The following is a 12,111-nucleotide window of genomic DNA, read 5'->3' as shown; positions in this document are numbered from 1 at the left end:
GGAGTTATGATTAATAGGGTGTTATTTATTTAAAGGGGAAAACTTACAGATCACCGTCTCAGACAACAGCCATCTGCACAACCAGGAAGGGAGTCTAGTCTCCGGTGGAGCAGGAAGTGAAGAAAGCGAGCAGAGGAAATAGCCGCTTTTTTAAAGGGAGAGAGACCACACCCCAATGGGCTGGTATCACAGCAGCTATTGGTTGGAGGAGCGGAAGGACCTCCCACAACACACATATACCATCCATACACATACACCACACCAGACACACACCTCCCATATACCATACAATATACCATATACATATATCATATGCACACAACACACACACACACACACGTGTCCCATGCACTGCATACCACACAGACACACCTGTGTACTTGAGCATGCACGTACCCACACTTGAACGCATATACATACATGCATTATACACACACACACAGCATAAAAACCAAGAAAATAAAAATTTGTATAAGCCTACAAATTTTCATTATTCAAGCTTTCACCATAGACACAATTCACCATAGAACAATCAGACAAACATGTAAATGGTTATGATTCTTCTCTTCTAAATCACATCCAGTCAATGTATCCAATACAGCCTACATTGCTAAAATATGAGATTCTCATACTGTGAAAAGGAAAGGACTGGGAGAGGTTAAGATATTTTTTTTCAAAAGAGTCCACCATTTTAAAACTCATCGTATAGACGAATACCTCAGAAAAGCATACCTCTCAGGCATGGGACAGAGAGTTGAGAAGTAGATATTCTCCATTGACAGGACATATAGGCTAAAGTTTCTATTTTTAGTAAGTCCTAAGTGCTTCATCTTGTTTTTCACTTGATGCTCTCATTCTGGGCTCACTGAAGTCATTATCCTCGAAGAGAACTGAGAAAGCAAAGGAGGCTGGAGTGTAGCCAGCTGCTCTGTGATTTGGGGACTTAAATTTTAAAATAATTATTTGGAATAAAACTTGAGCTGTCTTTAAGTTCATTCGTCGGTCACTTCTTTTCATCATGTTTAGTATTACTTACGTTAATACATCATAATATTAAGTATTTGATGATCTAATCAAATAAGTCTTTTAAATAAAGCATCAAAATATATACTCAGATAAAACTCCTTCAATATGAAAGTTGCTGAAGTCATTCAGTTAGTCAGAGGTCCAAGCCCAAGACATTTTGGGTAAGTTCACTCACAAAACTCTGTTCTTCAAAAATGTTTTTTTAAGGCATGTAGGTAACCTTAAGTACTTCTGCATTTTGTTTCTTTGCTTAAACATCGAGGATTTTTGGCAACTTCAAAAGAAATTGTGCCCAACATTTCCCCACTAATATGGAGAGTTCTGCATAGGGGGAAAACAACATAATATCCTTAGTAGGAGAAAGGGGAAACCCTTGAAGACCAGCAGGAATGTCCTAAGTGTGCTCCACGCCCAGGTAGGAAAGCACCAGCTCTGCTGTTCCACATTCCTTCCGCAGTGCTGCCTGGAGAGGTGTGGTCATGTGGTGATGGAGTGGGTGTGAGCCAATCAGCCAAATCAGTGGCCTTTTGGCAGAGGGCTCTATGTCTCTATTCCAGCATGCAGACTACTTCTGGGAGCCAACAGACTGCATAGCTGGCCTTTCTAATTATAGGATGGCATCCAGACAAGTCTTGCTTGGTTGTTTGGAATCACCTTTTGTCATTAATCCCTTTACCTCTTACAAGCGCAAGTCCCGTACATTAGCAAAGAAAAATAGCACTGGTGGGTTTCCTTTCAAAACTAGAAGGTTTAGAAAGAGCAATTCTAACACAAGTGTTGAAATATAATTCTAAATTGATGGATATCTGCTTATTTGTTCTAAATTAATATAAAGCGATATAATCCCCTTTACCTTATTAATACAGACAGGTAAAAATTATGTCTGAAGGGTTTCAAGGACTAAAGCTCACTAACTTAAGGCAGTTGACATGTGATGCTTGAGTCTATATGGTGCACCTCCTTTTCCTTCTCTGCCGGCCTAGTCACTCTGCAAGCACCTCTGTGCCCCCCAAGAATGCTAGCACAGAGGCAGCCATGCACTAGCTGGCAAACGGAAGTTATTGATTACAACCTCCCATGCATCTAAAAGGAATCATGCATCAACTATGCATTGTCAGTATCTGATTAACGATGAATGATCCAAAGCAAAGGGTATAACAAAAATGAATTTTAGTTAGATTTTCCAGGCTATTTAAGATGAAAATTAAAATTTACTCTATGAAGCTATGGGGGTGGGGCAGGCATGGCTTAGTGGGTAAACTGTTTGCTGTTTAAGTGTGGGGTCCGAGTTCGGATCCCCGGAATGGACGGAAAAGGCAGGCAATCATGGCAGTCCTTCCTATAATCCCAGTGCACAGGATGGTAAGGGCGGGGATTTCCAGGGCCAGACTGTCCAGCTGGACGAGGTGAACTGATGAGCCCTGCCTTGGGAAAGGAAGTGAAATGCAATAGAAGATGATGCCTGATGTCAACCTCTGGCCTATGAACGCACACACACACACACACACACACACACACACACACACACACACACACACACGGCATATAAACATGGGGGGAGGGGAATCTTCTCATCTCAAAAATAAAATTAAGAGTTGAAATACATATTGTAGAAACTCACTCTATGTGTTTATATGGCTAAAATTTGGCCAAGGAAATATTAGTTTGGTCATCTACGTACCAGCTGTCTTTTGCGATTGCAAAGGGTGGTATACACTGTTTCGATGATGGTTTTATTGTTTAAATGAGAATAAGCAACTGTTTGGAACGAACTGAAAGCTAACCTAAGGATCCGGTTAGAGCGGCTGACATCTAAGGAAACGCTTTGTAAAGTGGTAGGAAGTTTTTTTTTTTTACAAGGCCCAGAGCTATCTGAATGGGAACTAGTCAGAAAGGCCTCAGTTTCTCCCGTTTGCTGCCTGCCAGCTGAACACCCTCAGAAGAGTTTCAACTCCATAAGCCTTGTTTTCTCATGTGGTGGAAGAGCATCAGAGGCCCTACAGTGTGTGTTCAGTGTATGTGACCGAGGGCAGACATGTAATCATGTTATTAGGATTGATTCTTTGCAGGGCTTGAATGTGCTGTAGACACCAAAAGCAGTATTTCCCCAAACATGCTTGGAAACAATGAAGAGATAGACACGGACGTCTGGCACAGGGAGATTAAAAACGTCATCGTTATTACTCAGAAGCTCACAAAGTTTGGCACAGCTTGGGCACATGACAAGGAAGCCCTGTGAACGGTGCACCCCAGAACGAGGCGCTCACAGCCACCTGCTGCCGTCCAGGAGGGTTTTCGTGTGTAAAAGGCAGCCAGCAATTCTAACTTCTAGGGTCAGCTGGCTCCCAGCTATGAAGAATCGGTTTATTTTTCCAACACAACAATGAGACAATTGACCCTTCTCAAGGACAGGGTGAGTCAAGTGGGGAAGAGAAGCCAACAGTAACGAAGTCCACGTACTGTAAACACACAGCCAAGGGAAGCTGCTCTGCCCTGCCCCCGACGGCAGCACAGCACATGCTCAGATCGCACTGTCCCACAAGCGACAGGAAAACTGGATCACAAAGAAACCCCCAAGTCACGTCTGTCGATAGATCATCGTTTGGTTTCCTCTCTCTTAACTTTTTCTGTTCGGCTGGTCTATGAACACAGGTCACCGAGGATGTTTAGATAATTTTCCTCCTTGGTTCTGAGTATGGAGCCTACGGACTATTACATGCTAGGCAAGCGTGCACTACTTCTGAGCCGGACTCGCGGTCCTGGGTAAGATGCTCTGAAGCCTTTCAAATGGCTTTAACTTCTAGACGACTTAAACTATTCCCTTTTACTCAACCCAAATAAACCTACAATATACTTATTGCTCCCCAGCCAAGCCTCAGACGCCCCGAGAATGAAGACTCCTGGCTTCCTGGTTCCCAAAGCATACAGCATCCTCTTCTCTCACATGGAGAAACAGAAACATGACCTCTGGCCAGATCAAAGGAACAGCAGACAAATATTTATAATGCTGCTTTTCTCTCTAATTTTCAAATGATTTTTTTTTTCCTAATAGTTATGTGACTTCTCACCCAGAGTTTAAGACCTGTGTCCTTAGCATTAGACCCAAGACACCATGTTGTGGATTCAGGGCAGGGTCACTTCTCTTCTTTCTTCTCTCAGCTCCGACACCATCACCCTGAAGTCTCTGATTGGCGGAGGGTGGAACTGGACAAGGCTGGAAGAATTGTCCAAATCCACGAACACACGGAAAACCAAAACAAGGCAGCAGAGGGATTCGCTCTCTTCCCAACAGGGAATCCCCAGTTTTCTCCATCTTCTAGTTTCTGAAAGAAAAAATAATAATCCTTGTATTTCTCATAATTCCACTTTTTTATTTATCTGAAGCCAAGAAGACTGCTCATATTATTAATTGTAAACTCACAATATACATTGTTAAACTTTTATTACACAGTATTTTACAGTTTTTCATCACCAAACTGACAGAATTATTATGAGAAATGGGACTTGCATATGACTCTAATATTTATTTGATTCAGATTCACGGTTAATGACCGACTATAGAATTTTTTTTTCTTCCAGATTTTCAAGACAGGGTTTCTCTGCATGTACTCCTGGCTGTCCTGAAACTCACCCTGTAGACCAGGCTGGCCTCGAACTCCCAGAGATCTGCTTGCCTCTGCCTCCCGAGTGCTGGGATTAAAGGCGTGTACCACCACCGCCCAGCCCAACTGCAGGTTTTAGCTAAGCTATTGTGAATAAATATGAATTAATAATACTGTCCCCTCCCCAGAGTCGCATTACATGATGCATATAAAGCTACTAAAATTCGTGGAAGACCTTTATATTTTCTGGATTACTTCCGAGGTCAGAGATAGCATTCACCCTTTCTCCTCTCTCTTCCAGGCTTCCATGAGGTTAATAAAGAAAGCATAAAGTCATTTCTAAAGGAACTTCCCGTTTACTGGTTATAATTGTTTGGCCACCACTAGTCCATGAAGAGAAACTGAGGCTGGTTTTCTTTTTAGGAAAGACTGAAAAATATTAAAACAAACCAAGCTTGTTTTCTATTATTGTGAAATTATCTTGCCTCTGAGCAGTGATTTTGAAAAGAATGCATATGGTTTCATGAGTTTGTATAAATCCTTTGTTTTTAAAAGTCATGAATGAAAGAAATGGGGAGAGCAACTCAGCCCACATGCTTGTGAATATGAAGGGCTGCGGGAAGCATAGGAAATCACGCTTCATCCCTAGTTTTGAAGAGAGGGGGAGAGGACTCTTAAAAATCCCTATATTACTAAAACTCTTCATAAAGGGAAACTGTAGACAGTAAAATCTCAGAGACAACAGACTCTACAAAACAATTTGCACATGTATTTTATCATCTATAAGGAGTCACTTATATTATCTCACACAATACAAATGAAATACCGAGCAGGATTTAAAAAGGCTTTTGCGCATTTCACAATTGTCTTGTTAGGCTTTGGAGACAGCGTTCACGTAGTGAAACCCCCACGTGTTTCTTTTCCTCAAAGCCATCTGCAGTGATCAAGCTAAAGGGCTTCTACTGGGAGCATATTCTAGAGTCGATGAGCTAACAGGGCCTCCTCCGCGAGCATTTCCTTACGAGCCTCAATTTAAATCCATCTGGAGAAGCAATCAGCAGTCGTGCAATAAAACACTGCTTTATAGCGCACCACTATAATACCCCATGTGGGAATGATTTCTATAATACGCTTGCACTCTCCTTAATATATTCCAGTATACAACTGTTCAAGGACAAATTTCAATAAATACCAAGGGTCCTTTATAAGAATAGACAGATAGAGCTATTCATCTATAGCCATCTATGTAAACAGATGTAGCTGAAATGAATATGCAATAAATATAGTTACAATGGTAAGTGCACATACACCGTAAGTTAAGATATGAGCAAGTGCAAAGTCGGGAGATGAGATCATACGGATTGATATCCTAAGTAGGATACTGTACTGCTTTCCAGCTCTTGTATGGGGTGGAAAGCCGAGAGGTGGGTATTGGTAGGACAGACGGTGAAGTAAGCTTCCTTTTAGAGAGAACTTTCCTTCAGTCCTGGGATCATACACCAGGAAGGATGACCTAGGTTTGGGACCCACAGTGCTAACTTAGGAACCTTGCTTTCACCCTATGACTCGGGCTGTAGTAAATTCATTCCACATTGACAACATCTCTTGTCTGAGTCCTTACAAAACACCAAAGCCTAGGAAGCCTGGCCGTTAGGACATCCTTGGCTGCTGCCAGCAACTGCTGCAGCTCTACCCACAATCCAAGGCATTGGGTCAGCCCCTACTTACTACCAAATACAGTTAGTCTGCTTCTAGTCACCAGCTTTGCCCAGAATCCAGGAATCTATACAGTTGTTACTTTTCTGTCCATTGAGCTATTTGCTTGTAATGGTTTGAATTTTGAAAATGTAATGTGTTCTCACCTTTTCATTAGTGCGCGTGCACACACACACACACACACAAACACAGAAAGAGAGTAGGAGAGAGAAAGAATTATACAAATAAATTAGTATAGGGATTTTAATGCCACACTATTCTTAGTATCCAGAAGAGTATGGCGTCTATCTATCGTTATTCTTTTATGACATTTAGACTTTTCTTCTGCCTCTAACAAATATCAGATGTCATGTAATAAAAGAGCGGAAGGGGGCCTAACTGGGGGGGAAAATGGCACCAGCTGCAAATGAGGTGCGGAGACAGGGGTGCAGTGGTAGAACAAAGTGTAATAACACGTGGAAGAGGCTATCACGGTGAGGCCCATCCATCACTCCGTGTGCTAATCTCAAATCTTAGCTGAAGGAAGAAAAAAATAACATGTCATAACTTGTACTGACCTTGGCTCTTTTCACTAAAGTCTCGCAATTCAGCAGAGGGGACAGTGCCATCCCCTCTCACAGTAGTCCATCTTACCATAGTCTCATTGAAGGCTATCAAGTTTTTATATTGGTTAGCACAATATACTTTTACTCTCATTTTTTGAATGCAGCATTGTGTAGCTGAGATGGCCCAATTATGGAATATCCTATGTGAACAAATTTCAATAAATGTTATCCAATTACTGAAACTGTTTTGGACATTTCTTTCTTTCAGTCAAATGTCCTTTAAGCATTCCAGAACAATCTGTTAAGGCCTTCTAAACATTCTTTGTCTTTTTAGTATCAGCCTGTGATTTATTCCTGACCTGACACGCATCCAGCTACATTTTTTTTTCCGGTTCATCATATCCTGGATTTAGCTTCCTGACTGCTTTTCACATATCCGGTCCCTCATATATCCCGTCCCACTACCGCTATATCAACCCTCTCAGAACTTCACCTTCTGAGAGTCTGTAAGGCTCTGAGAGTCTGTAAGGCTCTGAGAGTCTGTAAGGCTCTGAGAGTCTGTAAGGCTCTGAGAGCTCTCAGTGCCGAAAGTGAGCCTTTGCTGTGCACTCAAGACCCTCTCAGTTGAGCTGGACGCCTACTTTTCTGCTGCTTTCTCTTGTCTAAAACTGAGAGGGGAGAGTAAGGAAAGAACAGAGGAAGAGAGGGAGAGAGGGAAGAAGGAGGGAGGGATGACAGAGACAGAGAGACAGAAAAAGACAGAGAGAACCAACCATGAACCATACACTCTGAGACACTGTAGCAGGGGTTCTCAGCTTCCTAATGCTGCCACCCTTTAATACAGTTCCTCATGTTGTGGTGATCCCCAACAATGAATTTTTTTGTTGCTACTTTGTAACTGTCATTTTTCTACCATTATGACTCGTCATGTAAATGATTTTTGGAGACTGGAGTTTGCTGAAGGGGCTATGACCCACGGAATGAGAATTGTTATACTATAGCATCTCTTAAATATTTGATCCAATGATAATTTCCAAAAATAGGAAGTTGAAGACCAAAGGGGTGACAGACTCCCTACCACACAGCTGTGACAGCCAGAGGCAAAGTGCCACATCTGAATGCAAGTGCACGTCATGACTCTGTTTCAGTTCAAGCCAACAAATGTTTAGACAACACACGCCATGTGGAAAGCACTTCACTAAGTGTTACAAAGGCCTAAAGCTTGAAAAGAATGATGGGTATGTGACGCTTGAGAATAGGGTTTTTCTCCCCAGTATCACCAGTACTTTGTGCCAAGAGACCCCCAACAAGAGCTGGTTAACAGTTCTAGTTCTTTCGTTTAAGAAAGACACCCCACAACTAGGCATTAAAACAATGACATTTGAGTTGCTCACAGGTCTGCTCAGAGGAAGCAGCTTCTCTGTCCCACCAGACATCAGCTGGAGTCATTCAAGGGCAAGTCTAGAAGTCATCTGGTCTGGCTCACTCGTCTAGTCTGAGCTAGCTCTCAGCTGGAGATGGGGGGAGGGGAGGATCCTTTTAGGAACTTAAACTGATGCAGGCCCTGTGGAAGTCAGTGTGAAAGTTCCTCAGAAAACTAAAAATGGACCTCCCACGTGATGCAGCTCAAGGCAAATGGAGCTCCGCCATGACTGTATACATATGTCTACTACAGCACAACACCCAGTTAAGGAATCAGCCTAGGTCGGCTAGCAGGTGAACGGATAAAGAAGGTGAGGGGCAGAAACACAATGGTGTTTTACTCCAATATCAAGAAGAAGACAACCATGCCATTTTCAGAAGAACAGATGCCACCGGAGACCTTAAGTGAAATGACTCAGACCCCAAAAGACAAATGTTTACTCTCTCTCTTGTTTGTGGATTCTAGATTTTGCATAAGTTACAGAAAATCGGTTGAACACACATGACATGCAAGTAGAAGCAAACCGTTTGGGGAAGCAACCGAGGACCTGCAGTAAAGAAAAGAAAAATGGGATGGGATGGAAAATACTGCCCCAGAACACGAGCGGCTTGGGCTAGAATGTTTCTTTGAACCCCATTACTGTGTTTAATAAATACATGCCAACAAAAATAGTTCAAAATTATTTTACTTTAAAAATAACAGTAGCAGAAAGGCAGCAGGTTCTGCTGATGAAAAGGATTCTGGGAAATAGAATGTCAGTTATTTTTAAGTGCCCCCTCAGCCTGGGCACTGAGGGCTGAGAAATCTAGACTGTTCCATAGAAAGAGAAATGGGAACTTTCAATGTGATGTGTTTACTCTGGCTCACTGTTGGAGGAGATGGGGGAAATACGCAGTCATATTTGGGAAAGACTGTTCAGAAGATATAATAAAGATAGATACTCACCAATAAGTCATAACCATTATGAGGCAGTATAGCAAGGGAGTTTATGGGGGACAGGAGAGTAAAAGGGGCCTGCAGAATCTGACTGAAGCTTCTCATTGGCTGGGAAGCAGAACTCCAGAACAACCACCAGCGTTTGCTGTGGAGGCCGCCAGCACAGAGTTAATGTTTATTTCATACACAGGCATGTTGTGCGAAAGTGGCAGTGAGCCGGGCTGTAGGCTCCAATATGTATGACATTGAGGCGGGATCGACCGCAACCCTTTCTTCAGCGCTCACACTTGGACATACCCCACCTACTTTGTGCACCTCTTTTTCTCTTAGGCTCTATGCTTACACTTATATTAAAATATCTTTCATAAAATTTCTAACTTGGCTTCATAAACTGGCTAGTTCCCTAAAATTCTTTTCTGTGTCAACAAAACCATGAATGCTGGTTTGGTCTGAGCTGAAGTTCCTAAAACTCGGGACAATGGTTCTCAACCTCCCTAATACAGTTTAATATAGTTCCCTTTAATGCAGTTCCTCATGCTGTAAGGACCTCAACCATACAATTATTTTTATTACTACCTCATAATTGCAATTTTGCTACTGTTATGAATTGTAGTGTAAATATCTGTATTTTCTTTCCAATGGTCTTAGGTGACCACTATGAAAGGGTCATTCCCATCCTGCAGGGGTCCCCACCCACAGGTTGAGGTACATTGCTCAGGGGACCTTCTCAAGCTGCTGAGAGTAACAGATGAGAGCCATGTCTCCTTTAACTGCATCCCCAGAGGCTGAGAAAGTTGGTTATTCATGGAACAATATACTTTAAGCAACCTTCAGAGTCAATTTGGGTGAAAATTAATGATTTCATTTCCAAAAAAAATAATTACAAGATATCTGCAGGCTTTGCATTTAAAGAAATATAAACAAGCACTCTATGTAATAATCTGGCAGGTTTGTATAAAATGTCAGCTGAGCCTGAGGCAATAGGTTAGTGACCTCCAAGGAACACACACTAGCACAAAAGGGACAGCTGTGCTCCCAGCAAGCCTGGCTAGCATTTACTAGAAGGACAGACTTTTTGACAAACTTACTTGGAAACGAGTCAGATCTGAAATCCATTTTCCAGTTGCGCTTTGGATCGAGAAAGATTCAGGGAAGAGTGAGTGGACTAACATATTCCTATATTTATAGCCGGCTTCAAAGCTTTTATGCTTCATATAAGATAAAAGCATGACATCACTTCCAGGTTCCGCTCCACGCTCAATTAATTAGCCATTTTATATGTCTGGCAAGATGGGGTTTTGTTTGTGGTCTCTGTGTTTGCATTTTCCATGAGTTTTTAATTGGGCAGCGGAGGGAAGGAGGATGAAGAAGTCTACGAGAGGCCACATGCTGCGTTCCTCCAGGCTGAGGAAAGGCTAAAGAGACATGGCATCCAAATGGGACATGTGTTTCTAGACTGGAGATGACTGGGACAACTGATGAAACTTGGGCTTTCTAAGCCATTCCATCAGGGATCGTTTCCTGTTTGGATCCTTCAGCTGTGGTTGTCTGGTGTGTGCATTTGAAGGATTACACATTAAAGTCTGCAGGGGTCTTGGGTACTATGTACATAGCTTATTTCCAGGAGGAGAAAAAAATCTTTGTGCTTTTTTTTTTGTAATTTTCCTGGTTTATTATTGACTTTCTCAGGTTCTCAATGTAAGCAGCTCTCATCTATTGGATATAGTTTTGTTTCTTGGTTTCTATTTAAACTCCTATTGTTTCCTTGAGGAACACCCAGGCAAGCAGCAGAAGTAGTGAGCACACCATTCCTTTTTAACCTGAGTGGAAGCCCCTCTATTACTTCCCCATAGCATTTATTTTTGGACCAAGGCATTGTGTTTAGAAAGTACAATCAATTCTTATTCTCTTGGGTGTGTTTTTTTTTCAATCAGCAACAGGGTCCTATGTTTATCAGAAATTTTATTCTGTATACATCTGGAGATAATCATGTGATTATTCTTATATCTTATATATTTTCTACCATATTTAGATGAACAGATTTTTGTCATATCGAGTCATTCTTGCACTTCAACAGCAAATCCTACCTTGTTGTGATCTCTCTCTTTTATTATTTTATGTGTATGTGCCTGTGCAATTGTATGCAAGTGTGTGGATATGTGTGCTGGTGCCCACAGAGGCCAGAAGAAAGCACTGGAACCTAGAGAGCTGAGTCAGAGGTAGTTATGGGAGGACCAACATGGGTTCTAGAAACCAAACTCCAATCCTGTGCAAGGGGAGTGCTCTTGACCTTGGAGTCATCCTTCTGGCCCCGTGGAAGATCTTCTAGTACAAATGGATCCTGTGTTCTAAAAGTTAATCTAATTATTAGGTAGTATTTACAGTGGTGTTTGATGATCAGTTGTAAATATATTTACATGTTATATTAAGTTTCAACCATTTTTTGGACAGCAATGTCCATGAAAAGAGGATTAATATGAAAAGACAAGGGAAAGAGGATTATGTAGAGACAGAGAGGCCTGACTTTAAGCCCCATAGACCCTGAGGATCTAAGTGATGACTGATGTTATTAATCAACGACAGTATTAACTCTTGCCTCTGCCAATTTTATTTTATTGAAACCTCAACCTTCTCTTTTTAAGACTATTTTGGAGCAGTTTCAACTTTGTAAAGCACACACATCCTGTAGCTGCTGATTTGCTTATCATGCACATTTCATTAAAATAGAATCACAAAGGACCAGGGAGGTGCCTGCATGGGTAAAAGCTCTTGTACCCAAGTCTAATGCCTTGAGTTTGCTCCCTCAATGTATATGATGGAAGCTGAGAAATTAGTCCTGTAAGTTGTCCTCTGATGTCCATAT

The 12,111-nt window shown here is 41.8% G+C and overlaps 1 protein-coding gene across 7 annotated transcripts in view; it reads left to right on the top strand.

Annotated features, from left to right (window-relative positions):
- Nucleotides 1-12,111, top strand: part of Phldb2 (pleckstrin homology like domain family B member 2) — a 222,771-nt gene that overhangs the window by 92,385 nt on the left and 118,275 nt on the right. The gene's annotated exons all lie outside the window — the stretch shown is intronic.

Source organism: Alexandromys fortis, unplaced genomic scaffold (assembly GCF_014885135.2).
Source record: "Alexandromys fortis isolate MF-2015 unplaced genomic scaffold, M_Fortis_MF-2015_v1.1 scaffold_4, whole genome shotgun sequence".
Lineage (NCBI taxonomy): Eukaryota > Metazoa > Chordata > Mammalia > Rodentia > Cricetidae > Alexandromys > Alexandromys fortis.
Note: the sequence above shows the minus strand (reverse complement) of the source record. Positions and strands in the feature narration are given on the sequence as shown.